This window comes from Equus caballus, chromosome 23, assembly GCF_041296265.1.
Source record: "Equus caballus isolate H_3958 breed thoroughbred chromosome 23, TB-T2T, whole genome shotgun sequence".
NCBI lineage: Eukaryota > Metazoa > Chordata > Mammalia > Perissodactyla > Equidae > Equus > Equus caballus.
The window spans coordinates 51880427-51903056 of NC_091706.1; the positions used below are offsets into that span (position 1 = coordinate 51880427).

The window sequence follows — 22630 nt, forward strand, 5'->3', positions numbered from 1 at the left end:
CTTTCTCACCCCCAGACCTGGGCTCCTTCCCCTGTTCATTCTGACTGCAGAGAAGGAGGGACTGAGTCCACGGTGCTGAATGGGGAGAGTTCGGGGCGGGAGGAGGGACGTGACTAACACAGTATGTGCCGAGCACCCTCTCTGCGTGCCGGGTCCTTCCACCGCTGGGTCCAGGTCACTGAGCACAAAGCGTCAGAAGCTAGTATTCTGACGTGGATGGACTGACCCTCAGAGGTTGAGTCCTTGCCCAAGGACACAAAGCTAGTAAATGATGGAGGTGTCTCAGCCTCTGCTCCCAATGTCTACTGGGTGTGTCCTGGCATGTGCTCACCTCTTTCAGACTGGGTCAGAGTTTCCTGTGTCTGCAGTAACAAATCACCATAAACCAGGTGTCTTAACAGAAATGCATTCTCTGGAAGTTCGGGAGGCCCGAGGTCTGAACTCGAGTTGTCAGCAGGTTTGGCCCCCTCTGGAGCCTCTGAGGGAGACTGTCCCACGCTCCTCTCGTTTCTCGTGGCAGCCCGCAGTCCTTGCTCCTTGGCTTGTAGATACGTCACTCCAATCTCTGCTCCACTGTCACGTGGTTTCTTGCCTGGGTCTGTGTCTGAATCTCCCTCTCCTTTCTCTTATAAAGACACCCGTCCTTGGATTTAGGGCCCATTCTAATCCAGTAAGATCTTGTCTTAACTAATTACATCTGCAAAGACCCTATTTCACACTCTGACGTAAGATCACATTCTGAGGTTCCAGGTGATGCAGGCTCGGCAAGCCGAGGAGGAGTCGAAAGAAAGATTTCTTGGACTCTCAAGCTCTGGCAGTAGTGCTCCTTTATTCAGAGAATAGCATGGGGACAGGACCCATGGGTAGTAAGAGCTGCAGTGGGTTGAGGGTAGGGCTAAATTTAAGGCATAGGTATGTGAGTTATCTCTTTACAAGACAAAGGAAAGATCACGTAAAAAGAGTTGTTAAAATGGTATCAGTATAGGTGGGGTCTGGTTATCAGGCGGTCCTATAACTTTAGATAAGAATCAGATCGGATCAGGTTGGGACATCCTGTGCCTCCCGGGGTGGATATAGATCGGTATGTAGGCCAGGACGCCTTGGGCTTTGCTCACTGGGGCAACCTTGATCCTCATCACAGGTGGACGTGAATTTGGGGGTGACACTATTCAAACCACTCCACTGTCCGACAAGCTGCTTCCTGCATCTGCCAAGAATGTGGGGTCCACTCTCCACATGTTCAGCCAAAGGCTAGACTCCTTGCTGCACACATGTACGTGCACATGTGTGCACACACACATCCATGTGCATCCCCCCCTTCCCAGGGCTCCCTCTTTCTCTTCCATGGTCCCGTTGGAGTTTCCTGTAACACCTTTCATGCTGCCCCATCTGAGCCGTGGAGTCTGTGCCCCACCCTACAACCAGCTGTGGAAAAATGCCTTGAGAAAGCAAGTGAGTGGTGGCAGCGTTATGGAGGAGAGTTTCAGGGCCTGAGATAGGAAAGAATGGGTCTCAGGCAGCTTGTCTGTGGGTCCACTTGGCGGAAAACTCCTCTGCCCTGGACATTTAGGGTGTTAAAAAAAATTCCACCAAGTAAATTTGTAGATCTAATTGGCTTTATGAAGTTGATTCATGAATTGGGCAGCATGTCATCTAGAAAGTAGGAAGGTGCTCCAGGGTTGTACAAAAGGAAGGTTTTTACAGGCAGGCGGATGGAGCAAGGGAGCTATTAGCAAAAGAAAGGAAAGGATTACTCTCAGGGCAGGACATCTTTTTTTTAGGGAGGGGGAGGAAGGGAGCAGCAGGGGTTTTATCATGCAGATTGCCTCTTCTCCCTCTGAGGGATGGAGAGGGCCCCTGTGGCAGGTTTCCTAACTGCTTCAGAAAATTCCAGACTGGTAGATTAAGACTACATTTCTTGGGCTGACCTGGTGGCATTGTGGTTGGCTACACATGCTCTGCTTTGGCGGCCCCGGGTTCACAGGCCGGGATCATGGGCACAGACCTAGCACCGCTGGTCAAGCCATGCTGTGGCAGCATCCCACATAAAGTAGAGGAAGATTGGAACAGCTGTTAGCTCAAGGTCAATCTTCCTCACCAAAAAAAAAAAAAAAAAAGGTGTTGCTGAACCCAGGTTTGTTTCTGCCGGTTTCCTAAAAAGCCAAACACCGAGAAGACGAGATTGCAGCAGAGAGAGAGCTTAATCATAAGGCAGCCGTGTGAGAAAGTGGGAGAATGAGTCTCAAATCTGCTTCCCCGAAAATGGGGACTCAGGGATCTTTATGGGGTGGGGGCAAGGTGGTCTGAAATGTGGAGATAGGTGATTGGAGGCGAGGAGAGATGAGGTAATTGATGATCTGTGCAAGCGTGGTCCAACTCCATGCCTCTTCATAGGATGCATGTTCACAAAATGGCAGCGTTAGCATGATCTGATGGTGGAGTTTTTAGCCTCTTGACATCAAAAGGTTGTTTATCGGACACCTGCGTGGGCCCAGTTGATAAGTTGGTGGTCTCAACCAGCCTGAAGTGCAAAAGGGGTTCGAATTCATGAAGAACAGCTCACACACCCTTTACCATGGTGACCCAGGCTCCAGGGAGATGTTATCTGTAGGAGTCTAGTGAGAGTCAGACAGTGTATTGCCTAAACAGCACAGTGAACAATGGGTAGGTAAACAGCTAAAAAATCAGTAATTGCAAAAAGGAAAAAGACCTTTAGTTCCTAGCTACTTAATCATCAATGGCTAACTGCCAGTTTTAAAAGATTACATTTCTGGGATTCCTCAAGCAAAAAGAGGAACATTGGCAAAAGATGTTAGCTCAGGGCCAGTCTTCCTCACACACACACAAAGAAAGGATTGCATTTCTGGGAGAGATTGAAACTGCAATTAGATCAGATATTATTTAAGTCTAGGTTTGCCATCACGGGTTTTAGCACAAATGATGTCATTTTGGGCCTGTGGTTTTCTTTTTAACAAGGATGTCTGACGGGGAAGGCCAGCCAGCTGGCCACACCCCGCTCCATGCCACCCGGTGACCTCTCAGCTTTGTGTTGCCAGAGGTAAGCCCAGGGCTGACCGGGTGATCAGTGTTGGTGAGATTGAATCCAAACATCAATTTGCCAATCAATCCAATTGTGAGGGATAAAAATTGGCCACCCCAAAATGTGTCTCTTTGCTGGGTCTATTTTTAAGAGCAAAAGACTCTGAAAGAAACTTTGACTTTCCCCCTCACTGCCTAAAAGAATTCAAGATAAAGGCCTGTTCTGGGAAAGAGCTATCACCATAACATAACATTGTCTATAGATGGCCCGGCAGACACTTGTTTAAGAAGCATTTGCATTTCCATCTCCATGTAAATTGCCTTCCTCCCCTTTGAAGTCCCAAACTGCTGCCCCAGACATCTTCCTTTGTCTTAAGCTGAAGATGGTATTTAAGGTGGTGGCTTTGGCCATTTCGGAGAGTTACTCAGCTTTCCTGGGTCTCTCCCATGTATACATGCTAAGAGCTTTTTTTGATTTTCTCCTGTTATTCTGTCTCATATCAACTTAATCCTTGGACCAGCCAGAAGGACGTCGAGGGTAGAGGAATTGCCTTCCTCCCCTACACGGTCACAGAGCAAGAGGTGTTCATGTGGTGGGAATGCCTTGTGGGACAAAGAAGTCTTCCTGGATCGGAAGGCAGCATCCAAACTGAGACCTGAGGGGTTGAGGAGCACAGAGCTGGGTAGAAGGGCCCAGGGCAGGGGACAGCTCTGGCAGAGGATGGCACCTTGGTCAACGGCACCTGGTTGGATCTGTCAGGAGTATGAGTTGTGCATGTGTGTGTGTGTGTGGTGGGGAGTGTTGCAGGCAAAGCCATGAGAGAAGTCAGCAGGAGCCATGCCCAGGGGCTGAAAATATCAGAAAGGGGTGCTAGGACCTGCAAGACCCATTGTGATTGTGCTGCTTGGCCATGTTGAGAAGTGCCTCCTGCCCGCTGGGACTGGACTGAGGGCAGGGATGCACTTGTGCTCAGGTGGCGGTGGGAGGCTGGGCGTGGGAGTGGAGTGAGCAATCTGCCTGGGCCTGGGCATCTGAGGAGCAGGGGGGTGCTGCCTGGGCCACCCACCAGGGGGCAGTGCAGCCTGGAGCTGAGTCAGGCAGGAGAGGGTCTCCTGGGAGTGCTGCTCCATGACCATGGGATGCTGCATGGAGCTTCTGTGGCTGACTTCGGGCTGCAGAAATGTGCCCCCAGGAGCAAGGTCTGGGCTCTCTGGGGGCTCCTCAAACCAGGTTCCCGAGAATGGATTTATCCCAAGGTTGATGGCACTTCCGCTTCAGGGCCCCTAACTCATAGGAGTCCATGCCAAGGTCTTGTTCCTTTTCTTTTTCCACTTATTTTATTGAGGTCATAATGGTGGTTTATAACATTGTGTAATTTCAGATGTATTTTGTCATTTATCAGTTTCTGTTTAGACTGCATCGTGTTCACCACCAATAGTCTAGTTTTTATCTGTCATCATACATATGTGACCCTTTACCCATTTCACCCAACACCAAATACCCTTCCCTTCTTGTAACCACTAATCTGTTCTCTTTGTCCATGTGTTTGTTTATCTTCCACATATGAATGAAATCATGTGGTGTTCGTCTTTCTCTGTCTGGCTTATTTCACTTAACGTCATATCTTCAAGGTCCACCCAAGTTGTTGCAAATGGGATGATTTCATCTTTTTTTATGGCTGAGTAGTATTCTATTGTATATGTATACCACATCTTCTTTATCCATTCATCATTTGATGAGCACTTGGGTTGCTTCCATGTCTTGGCTATTGTGAATAGTGCTGCAGTGAACACAGGAGTACATAAGTCTCTTTGAATTGTTGATTTCAAATTCTTTGGCTCAATACCCAGTAGTGGGATGGCTGAGTCATATGGTAGTTCTCTTCTTAACTTTTTGAGGAATCTCCATACTGTTTTCCATGGTGGCTGCACCACTTTGCATTCCCACCATCAGAGTAGGAGGGTTCCCTCTTCTCCACATCCTCTCCAACATTTGTTATCTCCTGTCTTGGTAATTACAGCCATTCTGACAGGTATAAGGTGAAATCTCCTTGTAGTTTTGATTTGCATTTCCCTAATAATTAGTGCTGTTGAACATCTTTTCATGTGCCTGTTGACCATCTATATATCTTCTTTGGAAAAATGTCTGTTCATATCCTCTGCCCATTTTTTGAGCGGGTTGTTTGTTTTTTTGTTGTTGAGTTGTGACAAGAGATTTTCACATATTGAGGTATATGGGGTAACTATTCAAGTTCAAAACTGATTCGGCTTGACCTAGAAAGGCTGACTTAAGGCCTATCAAACATACATTGTACATCTGCTTATCCATTAAAGTAAGAATCTCTCTTGAGATAAAGAATGCAGACTTCCCCTCCTATGCCCTGTTGGTAACAACACCCTATTGGTAACACCCAGATTAGTCCCTTTCCTGGCATCATGGTCACATTGACCTGCTAATTTGCAACTGAATACCTCTTTGAAAATGTATCCTGGGTGTGTTTAATGTATCTTCTTTGTTCTAAAAAGATATAAGACCGTACTGAAACTCATGCTTCTCTGGAATGCCTTCTAAGGCCTTCCTGGGTTATAATCCTCACTTTGGCTCATAATAAACTCACCCAATTTTGATTTACAGGTTGGTTATGGATTATTTGCATCAACAGTTGTATGAATTCTTTATATATTTTGGAGATTAACCCTTTGTTGTATATATGATTTGCAAACATTTTCTCCCGGTTGGTGGATTGTCCTTTTGTTTTGTTGATGGTTTCTGATGCGGGGTCGGTGAGCCGAGGAGTCCAAAGAAAGATTTCTTAGACACTTAAGATCTGGCAGTAGTGCTCTGTTATTTAGAGAATAGAATAGCATGGGGACAGGACCCATGGGCAGTCAGGCTGCTGCGTGGGGACAGGACCCACGGGCAGTCAGAGATGCTGCTGGCATGGGGAGCTGCTGCTGCCGCCATTGGCATGGGGACAGGACCCATGGGCAGGCAGAGCTGCTGCTGCAAAATTGGGTGGAGAGTAAGGCTAAATTTAAGGCATAGGTATGTGAGTTATCTCTTTACAAGACAAAGAATATGTAAAAAAGTTAAAATGGTATCAGTGCCCCTATGGTCTGGTCATTTGGCGGTCCCACAACTTTTAGACAAGAATCAAACCGGATTGAGTAAATGGCAGAAGTCACCTCTTGAATTTTATCCTCAGCTAAAGACAAAGGAGGATTTGGGGGGGTGGGGGGGGGGTGGGGGGGGGGAGGGTCAGTTACATGAGGTTGCCAGACAGTAACCAACTTAAGTTCTTGCCTCTGGCATTGATTAAGAGCTTCTAGAGATAAGACCATCCCCCTTCTTCCTTCACAGATAGAGGTTTCCCTTAGAAATGTAAATGTTTCCCAACAAAGGGGCAAACAAATTCCACTCCTTGGAGCTTGAATCTCATCTGTAGTTTTAAAACTAACCAGCCTAAAAATCCTCATCAGTTTCCTTTGCCTTTTTTTTTGTGAAGAGATAGCCTGCCCAGGACTTTTTCTGCAACATGGGTAGGCTCTCACAGAGTCCCTTAAAATGCACCCTCCCTGGAAGACACACACCATAAGCTGTATGAGCAATCTCATAACAACTTACCTCAACACTAAGTGGCTTAAAACAAAAATAAACATTTTCTCTCTCTCAGCTTCTGAGGGTCAGGAATTGGGGAGCGGCTGGGTGGGGCAGTTTTGGCTTAGGGTCTCTCATGAGTTCCAGTCAGATTGATGCGGGGTCGGTGAGCCAAGGAGTCGAAAGAAAGATTTCTTAGACTCTCAAGATCTGGCAGTAGTGCTCTTTTATTTAATGAATAGTATAGAATAGCATGGGGACAGGACCCATGGGCAGGCAGAGCTTCTGCTGCCACCGCTTCTGCTGCCCCCGCTGGCATGGGGACAGGACCCATGGGCAGGCAGAGCTGGTGTGTGGGGACAGGACCCACGGGCAGTCAGAGCTCCTGCTGCTGCCCTGAGTTGAGGGTTAGGGCTAATTTTATAAGGCATGGGTATGTGAATCATCTCTTTACAAGACAAAGGAAAGAACATGAAAAAAAGTTAAAATGGTATCAGTGCAGGTGGGGTCTGGTCGTTGGGTGATCCCATGACTTTTAGACAAGAATCAAATCGGATTAAGTAAAGGTTAGAAAGGTTAGACGCCACCACCCTAAACCAGTTACATGAGATTGCCAGACAGCAACCAACTGAAGTTCTTGCCTCCCCCATTAAGAATTTCTAGGGATAAGGTCATCTCTCTTCTTCTTCCTGGTACAGAGAGGGAGGCACCTTTTACAGATAGAGATTTACCTTACAAATGTAAATGTGTCCCAACAAGGGCAAGTTCCATTCCCCAGAGCCTCCTTCCCTGTCCCAGTTTATCGAAAGCAATCAGCCCCAAACAATCCTGATGCCAAAGAGACATATCCTGGGGTGGCCAATTTCAGGTCCCTACAAGGTCATCCCCCCTTCCTTCACAAACGCAAATGTCTCAAAAGGGCAAGCAAAATTCCAGTCCTCGAGCTTGCTTCTCATCTGCAGTTTTAAAAATAACCAGCCTAAAAGTCCTCATCAAGATGACAGCTGGGCTTTCGAGTATAAGACCTTGTGAGGAGTCTCTAAGCCTCAGCTTTCTCATCTGTAAAATGGAGATAATAAGAGAAGTCACTTCCTGGGGCTGTTAGGGGGATTAATGAAATAATCCCTGTGTGGCAGAGACTGCGAATTGCCAACCCCAAGGTCAGGTCCCCGTTCTGTCTTTGTAACAGATGCTCCAATTTTCAGCTGTGAAGATGGCCATCTGGACTAAAAGTCTACCTGTTCCATCCTTTTTCATTTTTTTCCAGTCAGTTCTGTTTGAAGAGAGAGACGTAGAGGTGGAATGTGGCAGCTTTCAGGAATACTTCCTGTGATTGTAATTTTAGGTGTCACCTTGACTGTGCTAGGGGATGCCCAGATGCCTGGTCAAACATCATTTCTGGGTGTGTCTGTGAGGGTGTTTCTGGGAGAGTCAACATTCGAGTCAGGAGGCTGAGTAATGAGGATCCCTCTCACCAATATGGGCAGGCGCCATCCCAGACTTGGGGGGCCTGAATAGAGCACAAGGGCAGGGGCAGGGCAAAGCGGCTCTCTCCGCTTGAACTGGACAGCCATTTTCTCCTGCCCGCAGACATCGGTGCTCCTGGTTCTCTGGATTTCGGACTCTCACTGGGAATTACACCCTTGGTCCTCTGGTTCTCAGGCCTTGGGGCTTAGACTGGAACTACAACACTGGCTTTCCTTGGCCTCCAGCTTACAGACAGCAGATCATGGGACTTCTCAGACTCTATAATTGCATGAGCCAATTCCTCATAGTAAAGCTTTTTCTCTCTCTCTCTCTCTCTCCATACACACACACACACACACACACACACACATATATACATCCTTTTGGTTCTGTTTTTCTGGAGAACCCTGACTAACACACTTCTTTTAAAAGCAACTAAACCTCCATTTGTTCCTTTTATTTGTTGCTGTTCCTCTGTTCTGCTTCCTGAAATATAGATGTGGTGGCTGGAGTTCTGGTTCCCATCTTGGAACATGAGGTCAAATATCACACTCTTGGGATAACAGAGTGATGGATTTGATGGAATAAATGAAAAGCAATAAGACTAACAAGGAAAGTTCATATATTGAAGTATATGAGGAAGCCATTTTGATTTAAAATTGATTTGGCCTGAACTTGTTTTTCCAGAATGGCCTGACTTATGGCAAGTCGAGTGTGCATTGTACTTCTGCTTTAAACATTAAGCAGTATCCTAAAGCAAAGAATGCCGCCTTTAAAGATAGGGAGGCATACCTCCCTCCCATATCAGCATTTCTTTGAAGATAAGCATTCCTTCCCAGAAACCAGGGTCAGATTGACCTGCTGTATACACAAAACATCTTGTGACCACAGCAAAAGAAAAAAAAGGATTCCTGTCGGGTTTGATGTATGTTCTGAAACAGTATGTAACCACGCTGTTCACCTCGCTTCTTGGGAACACTTTCTTCCTTTGTGGAGGCCACTTTCCTGGAGTATAGTCCTCAGCCCGGCTCAAGCGAACATCACCTTGTCTCTCTTATCTATGGAATGGTTATTGATCATTTGCTTCCACAGATTGGAAGGAGCCCAGATTCCTAAATATTTTGTGGAACTGCCATACCAACTCTAAACTGCCCACATTGTAGAGAAATAAACTTTTCTCTTGCGGAATCAACTGTTATTTCAGTCTTTTGGCTCACCTGAACTGAACATCCTGCCTGCTTACACCCTTAGCAGGTGCCTGGCAGGCGGGAGGGGCTCAGCACACTGGTCAGTGTTTTGATTATTCAAAGCTGGGGTTGGACCAGCCAAACAACCCTCATTTCCTGGATGTGGGGACTTAAGGGTATGCCAGGAGGGTGGAGAAACAGCACTGAGGCCAGGAGACCTGGGTCACGGTTTCAGCTCTCCTCTTTCAGCTTCTTTTTATTTTCTTTAATTCTTTATTTTGCTGGACTAGCTCAGCAGTTTTCAAACTTCTTTTAGCAGCAGAAATTGTTCTTCAGGTGGAAACCAATATACAAAATAATTTCGGTTCCTTCTCCAAACTGCCTTGGGGTGACTCCCAAGGAGCATAATTTGAAAAACACAGAACCGATGAATTCCCCAGGTTGTGCCTGGGAGCAACTGTGTGCGACTCTAAGACACCGAGCTGGGAAACTTGTTCCATTTCTCTAGAATGGGCCATAATCCGGGGAAGGCAGATGCAAGCCCTTCATTGTCCTGGGTTCCCTGATGTCTCGGTGCTGACGAGGGAGCCTGTGGCTTCATCGTAAAGGGAAGGGAAGCACGTGAATTCATAACCAGTGACCTCAGGAGTCTTTTCCCCTTTGCACTTCTGGGCTGTATATCACTTCGCCTTAGCCAGAAATCTGTAAACATCATCAAAGACAACGGAACATATGAAATTTCATTTTTCTGGTTCTGCAAGATTGAAAATAGCTCCTTCCAACCACCTTAGCCAGAGTTGAAGGAATTATGCCACGGATCAAGAAAATGAAGAGCAAGACATAAATCTTTCATTGTAACATAACAAAAATTGTGCGTTATGGACTGTGCTGTAAGGTAGAAACGTTGCTGGAGAACGCAAGCATCTCGAGCCTGTTGTGGTGGTCGCTGTTCACGATCTGGGTCTAATCATGTACACACTTCATTGGGTTTGTGAGGTCGGGACGAGAGCATCCACACACCCTCAGCGAGTAGGTTCACTAATTGTCTCTTCTTTAACGGTCAACTGTGGGACTTGCGTGTTTTTCTCATTGAGTTGAGAAAGCTTTGGGTACGGAAGTGAGCCCTTTGGATATCGTATTTACTGCTTATTGGTGTTTAACATGCAAATGTTTGAAAGTTTTAGGTAGTCAAATCTTCTCTTTTCCTTAAAAATAGCAAAAATCCGTGTGTGTTCCAGGCATCCAGGCACAGTTGTGTTTTAAATCCTTTCCAAGCCTTAGTTTATAGACTCCTCACCACGACCTGAGGTGGGTACCGTGGTGGTGCTCCCCTGACGATCCAGGCCATGCTTCTCATCACAGTTGCCTCCTATTACGCCCGCTGGTCACAGAGGCCCACGGAGGCTGAGATCCTTTAACGGGGCGGGGAGGGGGGGGGGGAAGCATGTGAGCATGTGGAGGAGAAAGGCCGTGGGACGAGGTAGGGGGTACAAAATCTGATAGGCTCTGTAAAGTGAAAAAGCCCTGCAGGAAATTCTGATAAGCCCAGCAGGATGCGCCATCCTGAGAACCACAGAGGGGTTCTGAAACCCACCTCATCCGGAGGAACGTGGAGGAGGAACGCTCGCCAGAGAAGTTTTTTGATTCCAGACTTCTTGGAGTCCAGAACGGCCCCTCCAATTCCTTTCAAAGCCAGCCCCCATAGAAACTCTCTAGCTTTTAGCTCTTCTCAGGACGATCAGCCAGCCGACACCTGGATTTGGCAAGCTGGCTGTGGAGTAGAGGCTGGGGCTCTGACTTGAACTTGCAGAATCCTGGTCCAGCCCCTTCCCAGCTTTGTGGGTCTGGGTGGGTGGAATTGCTCTGTAAGCTACAAAGGGCTGTGTGGAAAGGCAGAGGGTGACTATTCGTGGCCTTCAGAGGATCACACCTCAAGCTGGTGACAAGCAACCTTGCTGATGTTGACGCTGAGAAGCAATTTTGGCTGTCCTCCCCTCTGAAGCACGGTTTAGGGACAGCCCCAAACCCGCTAAGTCAAGTGAATGCTTCTGAGCAGGTTATGAACTCCATCCTGGGGCCCCTCTCTAGGTCCCCTTCCCACCTTCTTTTCAACTGCACACTACCCACAGTGGACATCCTCCCTCTGGGCTCCAGCGCTTCTATTCCCTTTGCCCAGAGTATCTTCTCCCTTCTCCACATTTTCAACACCCTTATTTCTACTCATCCTTCAGGACTCTGTTCACCCATCACCTCCTCCAGGAAGCTTTCCCTGATAACTCCTCTGCCAGTGGTCCCCCCTACCACCCCGGAAGGATGTGCTCATCCTTTGTGTTTCCATTGCAACTTCTATTTTCCTACCATGAGGCATGTCACACTGTATCCAACTGTCTTTACACCTGGACAAGAGTCTCTATCTTGTGCACGTCTGTCTGCAGAGCTACAGGTCCTTGCTGACATTCTGGAATCACTGAATATTAGAACTGGAAGGGATCTTCAAGATTCTCCAGTATCACATCTTTGTTTTACAGAGGAAGAAATGAGCCCGGAAAGATTTTGGATTAGCCCGAAAGCCACATAGCTACATGGCAACAGAACTGACCCTGGAACTCAGGTCTCTTGACAACATATCCTTTTTTCCTGCTAAACGGAATTAGTGAAACCAGAGTTTGAACACCGGCTCATTCCTGAACCAGTAGTATGACTTTGAGCAACTTGCTCTCCTTCTCTGAGTGTGTTTGCACATACGGAAGGTGAGAATAACAATACTGGAGACCTCACAAGGCTGCCGTGAGGAGGAATTAATCTATGGTGAACAGAGAGCTCCATGCCTGGCACAGAAGAGGGGTGGGCTTATGGAATTCGAAACGAAGCAGCTGTTGTAATATCTTGAATGACTAAACTGGATCCATTGTACTGATGTGGCACCATTATTCATATTGTGGGGCACCCCTTTCTGTGTAGGCTCCATCACAGAAGGTCTAGGCTCAGCTCATGGCTGTATCCCCAGAGCTTAGCATAATGCCTGGCAGGTCATGGGCGCTTGGTAAAAGTTGGTTGAATGAGTGAGTAAATGAGGTACCAAGAGACACAAAGGATGGTTGGATATCAGTGGCCAGTCCAATGGCCCTTGGTTCAGGACTTCTTTTTCGCTTTAGAGCCTGGCTAGTCTGTGTCCCAAAAAAGCCTTCCCTCATCCCAAACCAGAGGACCCCAAATATTTTCACCAAGCATCCTTTCTTTGTCATACATTTGAGGAAAAAGTTATTTCTCTAGAAGAGAAATCAAGAAGGGAGAGAACGCCTTGTCTTAACTTCCAGGGACAAATGGAAACTGAAACACTCACGCCTACGTGGCTCACGTTCCAGGGAGAGACACAGTAACGTGGCATCTGGAAAATACCCAGCTCAAGCCAGATTTCTGTCAGTTCCTTCTCTGTCGGTCTGTGCTTCCCGGCTAGTGAAGTATACGGTTTCTGCCTTTCCTTCTTCCCAAAGAAAACTTTGATGAAAAAAAAGGTAAAAGACACTTGGACAAAAACTTCCTAGCCCATAGACCACCATTTAGCCATTATTACTGTCTGTGAGGGTGGAGATGTTTTATAATCTGCACTGTCTGGCATGTTAGCCAGCACACATTTGGCTGTTGAGCACTTGAAATGGGGCTGGTACAACTGAAGAATTGACTTTTTACTTTTTTAAAAAATTTATTTTTAATTTATTTTAATTTTAATTTTTTTTTTGAGGAAGATTAGCCCTGAGCTAACATCTGTCACCAATCCTCCTCTTTTTTGCTGAGGAAGACTGGCCCTAAGCTAACGTCCAAGCCCATCTTCCTCTACTTTATATGTGGGACGCCTACCACATCATGGCTTGCCAGGTGGTGCCCTGTCCACACCTCGGATCCAAATCAGCAAACCTCAGGCAGCTGAAGTGGAATGTGTGAACTTAACTGCTGTGCCACTGGGCTGGCCCCTTAATTTACTTTTAATTAATTCTATTTAAATAGCCACATATGACTAGTGGCTACCAAGCATGGTGGACAGTAGACAGTGCAGATGGACGGAGGAGGGGTGGGAGAGAGTCTGACCCTGGGTGTCTTCACTGGCCCTTTTCCAGGGACCAGAATCAGCAAAAGGCTACCCGCCTTTTTGTGCTTTTTAACATATGTGCTCCTTAACCAGCTTAGGGGGACAAACGATATCACATTCCTTTTACTTTTCAAGCCACTTGACTCTGAGCCCTTATCCTGCCTCTCTTTCTTCTCTCGTGCAGGGGTTCTGCCTCCTGGGGAATCTGATGGACTCCTTGGGGGCTGTCTTCGTCCAAGGTCAGTGGTCATTACTGTCACCTCCAAGAGAGAACCAAGAATCCTGGCTCTTTGGCTGCTGCCACTGTCTTGGCCACTAGGTGTCACCAGTGGTCCTGCAGCCCACCTCCAGACGGGAGGCAGGCAGATGTCACAGGTCCGCGGACAAATATGGGGGTTGGAGGGGGAGGAGGAAGTCGGCTTCCTGAGGGGGTGGATCTCGGATTCAGAGCCATACCAGAGGCACCGGGTTGATGTACCGGGAATGCGTGCGGGAAGCAGGATGGGGCCCCGGGACATGAGCCACATGACTTTCCTGTGTTCGTCGGCTTTTTGTCCTAAGGGAATACTTCCTGTCTACATCCTGCTCAAAGAAGAGGCTTTTGGAATACCTACTCTCTTGCCACAGTGGACCTCAGCAGGCAATCCCGCTCAGAAAAGAAAATTGTTGGACGTAAGTGCTAGTCCTACCGTCTGAGTGCTGAATCTTCTCCGTGGTCATCTGAGAAAGGAGAGGTTCTCGCAGCAGGAGAGGTGGACAGACCTGGGTCCTGGTTCTGGCACTGCCACCCACTTCTGGTGTGACTCAGGGGAGCCACTCAGCCGTCTGAGCACCCCTACCTGAGAGAAATTAAGACCTGACACATGTTTGCAGCTTTTTCATTTTGTCGCCGAGGTGAATTTTAGTTTCCTGAGTGCTTACTGCACGGCTTACTTCAGGGGCTCAAATGGTGCTAGGTGGGTGGGTACTAGTTTGAGGATTATGAAGATAGGTGGGGGAGGACTGGGCTGTCTCTCCAGGCGAGGTTCAACATACTCACCCCACCCCCAACTTTCTGGAGTCAGACAGACTAGGGTTTATTGCAGCCTGACTCCAACCAGCTACTTCACTGGGTATGTCACTTAACTCATCTGAGCCTCAGTTTCCTCATATGCAGAATGAGGGCAATATCTACCTTTCAGAGGGTGTGATGGTTAATTTTATGTGTCAACTTGGCTGGGCCAGGGAGTACCCAGATATTTGGTGGAGCATTATTCTGGCTGTTTCTGTAAGGGGGTTTTGGATGAGATTAACATTTAAATCGGTAAGCTTTGAGTGAAGCAGATTCCCCTCCAAAATGTGGGTGTGCCTCATCCAATCAGTTGAAGGCCTGAGGAGAACAAAAACGCCAGCCTCCTGTGAGCAGGAAAGAATTCTCCAGCAGACCGCCTTTGGACTTTCACCTGCTACACTGGCTCTTCCTGGTTCTAGAGCAGTTGGCCTTTGGAGCTGAACTGGAACATCAGCTTTCTTGGGCCTCCAGGCACCACTCTACCCCGGAGATTTTGGACTTGCCAGCTTCCATAATTGTGTGAACCAATTCCTTATAATAAATCATATATACGACCATATATTCTGCGTCTCTGGAGAACCTTGACTAATACAGATGGCCATGAAGATTAACTGAAATTTCAGTGTAGAAGTATCTAGTACAGTACCTAATGCATTGTAGGCACTCAATAAATGCCACTTTGTTATCTAGCCTCCCTATTCCCTTGGTCAAGCATTAAGTAGGTGCCAAAGGAGAGAAAGAATACTTAGAAGCTGGGCCTAGAAGTCCACTGGTCAGTGTGTTAGAGTTGCTCCCTGTCAGTGGACCGCCTGGCTTCTGTCATACTGCTCCTGTGACGCAGACAGTTCCCAAGGTGCCCCCTCTCCCCGACCTGGCGCCCATCTCCCAGGTCTTAGAACAAGAAGGCATGTGGCTCTCTTTGTTCCCTGTCGCTGATTGTTTCTGTGGGGTAAGAGTGGGAGGAAGAAGATAATTCCTTCCCCTCCTCCTCCTCAATAGCCTCTATCAGGCCACAGGTGTATTTGGAGTCTGAAGGGTGAGGGGGTGGGCTCATTATGCTCCCTAATGCATGTGAGACCTCGTTTCAGCTGAGTGCTTCTTACCCACTGATAGCAATTAGTCAAATTATTTTTAGCATATTTGAAAACTTTCTTTTCCCTATTGCACTTTGGAAATCTAAAGTGCTTTGCTACTGTTAACTTTTTCCCTACTTATGATTAACGTTATAATAAAAAAGAAAATCCCACTCACGCTATTGTATTTAGGTCATTTTAGAAAACTTTATTATTATTCTCACAGCTTAGAGCTTGGACTGCATGTTATTTTTCTATTGCAGCATAACAAAATACACGAGCTAAGCAGTTTAAAACATCGCCTATTGGGGCCGGCCCCATGGTCAGCTGGTTAAGTTTGCATGCTCTGGTTTGGCAGCCCAGGGTTCACCTGTTTGGGTCCTGGGCACAGAGCTATGCACAGCTCATCAAGCCATGCTGTGGTGGCGTCCCACATAGAAGAACTAGAATGACTACAACTAGGATATACAACTATGTACTGGAGCTTTGGGGAGAAAAAAAAAGAAAGAGGCAGATTGGCAACAGATGTTAGCTCAGGGCCAATATTCCTCACAACACCCCCCCCACCCCCAATAAAAACCCACCACCTATTTATTATCTCTCAGCTGTGTAGGTCAGAAGTCCGGGCATGGCGTAGCTGTTGCTCTACTCGGAAGTCACAAGACTGCAATCAAGATGTCAGCTAGGCTGCCTTCTCATCTGAAGCTCTGTGTTTCCTTCCAGGCTTATTCAGGTTGTTGGTAGAATTTGATTCCTTGTGGTTAAAGGACTGAGGATCCTGTTTTCTTGCTGGCTGTTGGCTGAGGGTTCTCTCAGTTCCTGGAGGCCACCTGGAGACCTCACCACATGGTGCTCTCTGTAGGCCATTACACTCTCATGCCTTGAATCTCTCTCTTAGAAAAGGGTCCAGTTCCTTTCAAGGGCTCACTTGATTAGGTCAGACTCACCCAGGATAATACACCTTCGATGAGCTCCAAGTCAACTGATTGGGGACCTTAATTACATCTGCAAAATCTCTTCTGCCATATAACACAACATAATGACAGGAATGTCATCCCTCATATTCACAAGTTCCACTCACACTCAAGGAGAGGGGATTACACAGAGTGTGGACACCCAGGACTGGTAATCTTCAGTGCTGTGTTCATTTCCTAGGGCTGCCCTAACACACACCACAAACTGGGTGGCTTAAACAACAGAATATAATGTCTTGCAGTTCTAGGGGTGGAAGTCCAAGATCAGTGTGTCCCTAGGGTTGGTTCCTTCTGAGGGCTGTGAGAAGAATCTGTTCCAGGCTTCTCCCCTAGCTTCTGGTGGTTTGCCGTCAATCTTTGGTCTTCCTCGGCATGTAGAAGTGTCACCCCAAGCTCTGCCTTCCTCTTCACTTGGTCCGAATTTCCCCCTTATATAAAGACACCAGTCATATGGGAGTAGGGACCCACCCTACTCCAGTATGACCTCATCTTAACTTAACTAATTACTTCTGCAATGACCTGATTTCCAAATAGTTCACATTCTAGGTACTGGAGGTTAGGACTTCAACTTATGAATATTTGGGGACACAAGTCAACTCATAATGTGTGCTATCTTAGAATTCTGCCAACCACAGCCTACATAGCATTATTATCATTATCATCAATAGTCATTATCATCAATAGTGGTTCCTTTTATGATTCTCCTGTCCCCGCAGTGAAAAAAAATTGCCCCAGATTTACAATATTTTGTATATTCCATTTCCTTTGTCCTTTTACCATCAGCTGGGACAACAAGAATTAAGGGTGTGAGGATGACTGCCCTGGTAAAGAAAATCACCTATGGCTCAAAATTCTCCACCAGAAGAACCTCAGAACAAGGGCACTTGAGGTCTCCTTTAATCTGGTTTATCCCTAGAAGGGTCCAGGGAGACTAACCTTCCTCAGGCCGCCACTAAAGTTTTTAGGCAGTTGCTATTGGTGCTTTCTGTTCTACTACCGGGTGACCTTAATCACTGTTGGGTCGCCTTTCAGAGACGGGTTGGGATGGGAATTTCCATGGGACCACACAGCATTCCTGTAGTCTCACCTGCTGGCCTTTTCTCCTCTCTCTGACTTCTAATCAGGGGTAGGCAAACTATGGCCGTGGACCAAACTGGCGCGCTGCCTGTTGTTGTAGTGCCCATGAACAAAGAATGGGTTTTTACATGTTTAAGTGATTGAAAAAAAAAAACCAAAAGAAGAATATATCATGACATCTGAAAAGTATAAAAAATTCAAATTTCATTGCCCATAAATAAAGTGTCATTGGAACACAGCCACACTCATTTGTTTACATGTGGTCTATGGTGGCTTTCATGCTACAATGGCAGAGCTAAGTAGTTGTGACAGAAATGGTATGGCTCACAAAGCCTCAAATATTACTAAATGGCCTTTTACAGAAAAAGTTTGCCAACCCCTGTCCTAAATGGTGGTATTTGTTAAGGCCTGTCCTTGGACCCTCCATTTTTATTTTTGTTTTTTCCTCTATACTCTCTCTCTGATGATTCCATCTGGTTCCATGACTTAAATGTCATGTGTATATTGAGCTACAGACTCATATAGCCAATGCTGCTCCTCTTGGGTATCCAGTCCTTTCCCTCCTTGCACCCTCTGCTGCCCCATCAATCTATCAGCAGGTCTTGTTGGTTCCACTGTCATGACATCTCTTGAACTCATCTCTTGATCTCCATCTACATTGCCACCACCGTGGTCATCCAAGCCAGCATCCTGTCTTGCCTGGACCACAACACTCTCTCAACTTGTCTTCTTGCTTCCCCTCTAGTCTAATCTATCTTTTGCATAGCAGCAGTTTGTGGTCTTAAAACTTAATTTACATCATGCCGCTCCCCTGCTTTAAATGTAATGTAGCTGCCCACGGCTCCTAGAATAAAGTCCAAACTCCTTTCTATGGCCCCCAGGACTGTACAGAATCAGGTCCCTGTCACCTCTCCATTCTCATCTTGTGCCACTTGCCTCTCAGTAGTTGTAGCCACAACGATTTTCTTTCAGTCCTTCAAGTGTGTCACCTCAGGGCCGTTTTACTTCCACCTTCTGGAATCTTCTTCCACCTCCTCTAACCATAATCGACTTCTGCTCATTTTTCAGGTCCCAGGTTACACATTGCTCCTCCTATGGTCTTCCCTCACCAAGCTAGCTATAGCAGCCCTCCGCATTCCCCACGTCTCTCTGCTTCAGCACGTTGCTTATTTCCTTGTGTGAACCTGTCAACGTTTGTAATTATTATATTTATCAGTCTTTTTTTTTGTCTCTTTCACTAGGATATTAGCCTCCAGAGGGTAGGGAGTATGTCTATCTTCTCTGCTGAGTCTTCAGTGCGTAGCATAGTGCCTTTCATATGGTAAGTCCACAATAAGTTTTTATAGGAATATTAAATGAAAGAGGTGGAGGTGGCAGAGGTGGCGGGGAGTATCCCAGAAGGCTAGAAGCATTCCTGAGTCACTGAAATGGAGACACTTTTCTTTATTCTTTTGAATACTTTTTATGGTTTCCTAATGGCCTCGGCACCGGGGTTTCAAGGCCTTGGTCAACCACAAACTTATGCTTCATCACTGTTGCTCTTTCACAGTCAATGTCGTCAACTGGCCTCACTGCCTCTGTATCCCCAAATAGCAGCGTTGTCCTCACTGAGGGGTGCAGGCGCTCTCCTTCCAGGGCTCCAACTCACCAGTATCACTCCTCTTTCTCCTTATTTGAAAAAAAAAAAAACCCTTTTTATTTTAAATAAAACATAAATACAGGAAACTGTACAAATGCATGACATACTGAATTATTCCAAGGCAAACGCCTGTGTAACCACCACTAGGTCAAGAAATAGACCTTTGCCACACGGAGAAGCCCATCTAAGTCCCCCATTTCAACCACAGTTCCCTTCCTTTCTCCTCTGACAAGTAATCGATATCCTATTTTTATAGTTTTTTGTTTTCCATCCAACTGTGCATCTATAGACACTACAGTTTAGTTTTGGACATTTAAGAAGTTTGATATGTTTTTTAAGTCTCTTTCAACCTTTTCTCTTATAATCTAGAGGTTTCCCCTCCATCTTTATTTTCCTTTAATCTCTCTGAGGAAGACCCTCCTCCAGTTGACCTGTAGAGGTTGCCACAGTCTGGATTTGCTGATCGCATACTCATGAACAGCTCGCCAAGTTCCTGCAGGTTGGCAGCTGGATCTAGAGACTGGCTTGGACTCGAGTTGGATTCCTTTGGGAAAACTACAGGAGGCACATAATGTCCGATCACCTCTCTTTTTATGATGTAAGTAATGCAAGCAGCCACTGATGCTTAATGCCTATGCCCAGCAATTCACTGGCATTTGCAAAATGCTGATATTCTGTCATTCCTTTTTCATTTAATAGTTGTAGTACTTTTATAAAGAGGAAATTCCTCTTGTCTACCATTGGCTACCCAGTGATAAAGATTGTATAGGGAAGGGAGGATAAATCTTTGATTCTTTCCTTTATTTCCCGCTTTTCAAGATTAAAAAATTGGTTCCCTACCATCCTCCAAAAAGGGCCAAATGTATATCATTATGATATCATGGACTTAAATATATTTGATGGATTTCAAGCCATTACAATTATTATCATTTATACTCAGACTGTTCTGTGTTTGGCCAGTGAGTGTCTCTTCAAGTTGGCTCCTGGATTTTTCTGACATGACTCTAGCAATTGGTAGTTTCCTCGTTATCTAGTAGGACAGCATGTTCCAGGATCATCTTGTACATTCCCTGCTCACACCCGGACTCAGCCATTACTTGAAGCAGCCCTGCGTGTTTATTTATTTTTCATTTTAGTGAGACATTGCATTTCAAGTGCTCATCTATGTTCTAGGGATGATCACAGTCACTGGCGTGGTCAATGTTTCTATCCTTTCCAATGGACAGAGCTAGCGGACAGGTTTGAAAATCCCGAGAGGGGCTAAGAATTACTTTCTGTGAATGCTCCATAATCCCCAAAACCCTTTAGCACTGCTGACCTCAAAAGTTTCCCAGAATTGTTCTCTACAGGAAAGGGTGTCAGCTTTGACATCTGAGACAAACTCTGGTCTTAGTGGCGGTGTTCTACCGACCTAAATTCTTCTATTGCAGCTTTGCTCAAAAATAGCACTCCTTCACTCCCTGTTCTCAATTGCCACATGGTTGCCACACAGGGGCTCATGAGGAGGCTGTGTCCCCTCCTCAGGGGTGAAGTCATGCCTATAGAAAGCTTGAGTGTCCCCAGAGTCTCTTTGTTACCTGTCATATGCTACCAAATATTACCTCCGCTGGCCCACAGTACCCTGCCCATTCCTGTCCTGTCACACTGTTCCCATTGCCCTTGGATGCTTTCCCAGCTGTCCAGCGCTCACATCCTTCAAGACCCATGTCGGGTCTCACGAAGACTTCTCGGACTCCTTAAGCCTCCATGTACCTCAGCTTTCACATCTGTGAAATGGAGAGAATTGTACCCATCTCACCAAGTTGTGAAGTTTAAATGTTACCACCTGGAATAAGGCTTAGCACAGTGAGTCCTCAAGAAATTTGAGTTTTTATTCCTATTCTAGCCAATAGTTCTCAACCCAGCTGCATATTAGAAACATCTAAGGGGGCTTTTAAAAGAAAATAGTGATGCTTTGTTGCCGCCCTTGGAGATTCCGACTTAATTGGTCAGGGCAAGTGGAATCTTTCACGTTCTTGAGGTGATTCTGGAGCAGGGCTGGCAAATGACACTGTCGAACTGCCACCTCCATTATTACCTTTTGGGTGTGTGAGGTGAGATACTCCTGTGTCATTTTAACAAATGTTTGCTCACTCTACATCAAGGTGGATTCTGGTGCTTAAAACCAAAGGAGGCCTAATGAGTGCAGGAGTAATTTGTAAGGATAATTAGCGCATAGAGTTCGATCTTTGGCAACGCTGGAGCTGAAGGGGCTTCCCCACTGCCACCCCGTGTCGTCCCTCAGAGGCCACGCGCACTGTGGTGATTGGGTACACTGTTTAATGCTGTCCCCAGCTACTGCTTGATTTAGGAATATATTAGGAATATATTCCTGAGTAGTGGAATAAGGAAACATCCTTTCCTTATCATGTTAGCTCAACAACTTAGAGGAAAAAAAATCATGAAAATTTTGTTTTTCCTCCTTTTTGCCCCCCTGCCTTTGAAACCAGCCACTGCAGCTGCTAACACAAATATCTCTGTGTAGAATGTGTTTTGTCCTTCTGGAGAAGACAAAGAATTACTAAAAGAGCAGACAGCTGCTTGTCCTGGCAGGAGGAGAAGAGCTTGTCAGCACTCACTCTCTGCTCTTCCTCAGCCCAATCACCATCGTCTTCTTTTAGCCCATTTTTGCTCTCACTTTTCCTGGTCCAGGAATGTAGGGCCATCACTCTACCCTTGTGCCTCTAACTCTGGGTAGACACAACAGCCCAGTCCTTCTTTTTCCATGTTAAACCTGCGTTGTCTCAACTTTAAGACTTTAAGCAAGGCTGGCAGGCAATAAACTTCACCTTGACTCGGAAACCGCCCCTCCATCTCTCTCTCTTTCACAAACACACAGCTCACCCATTGTTCCAACAGGGATGTTTGCACAACAATTTCGCACAACAGGGATAATGACAGAGTCTACCTCATGGGTTGTCGTGACGATTAAATGAGACAGGGCCTCAAACTTGGCTGCACATTAGAATCGCTGGAAGCGTTTCAAAAAATCCCAGTGCCAGGCAGCACCCAGATCCATTAAATCAGAATTTCTGGTTGTGGGAGCCATCCATCAATATTTTTAGAATCTCCCTAGGTAATTCCAGTGTGCGGCCAAATTTGAGAGCCAGTGAGATAGTACTTGTTATAAGCACTCAATGAATGAGAGCTGCTTTCATTATTATAATTAAAAATTGAGTGAGAATCCCTCAAATTTAATAGACTGCTGAAATTGAAGGCGTAATAGGACCCAGATTCCTTTCTTCTTTAATTCATCCATCCAACAATGACAGAGCATTTACTAAGTGCTGGGATCTGTGCAAAATTCCTCCTCCCTGTTTGAAAGTCAAAAGATCATATTGCCTTCAAGAGGGAATTCAAGTTCTTTAGGACAATTTGTCCTCTCTCATCCCCTTCATG

The 22630-nt window shown here is 46.2% G+C and overlaps 1 long non-coding RNA gene across 1 annotated transcript; it reads left to right on the top strand.

The window, feature by feature from the left end:
* Positions 1-8598: 8598 nt before the first annotated feature.
* On the top strand, positions 8599-14988 carry LOC111770115 (uncharacterized). The gene is made up of 3 exons (XR_002803063.2): positions 8599-12806; positions 13563-13753; positions 13940-14988. It is a non-coding gene; the product is annotated as an uncharacterized lncRNA (long non-coding RNA).
* Positions 14989-22630: the final 7642 nt, after the last annotated feature.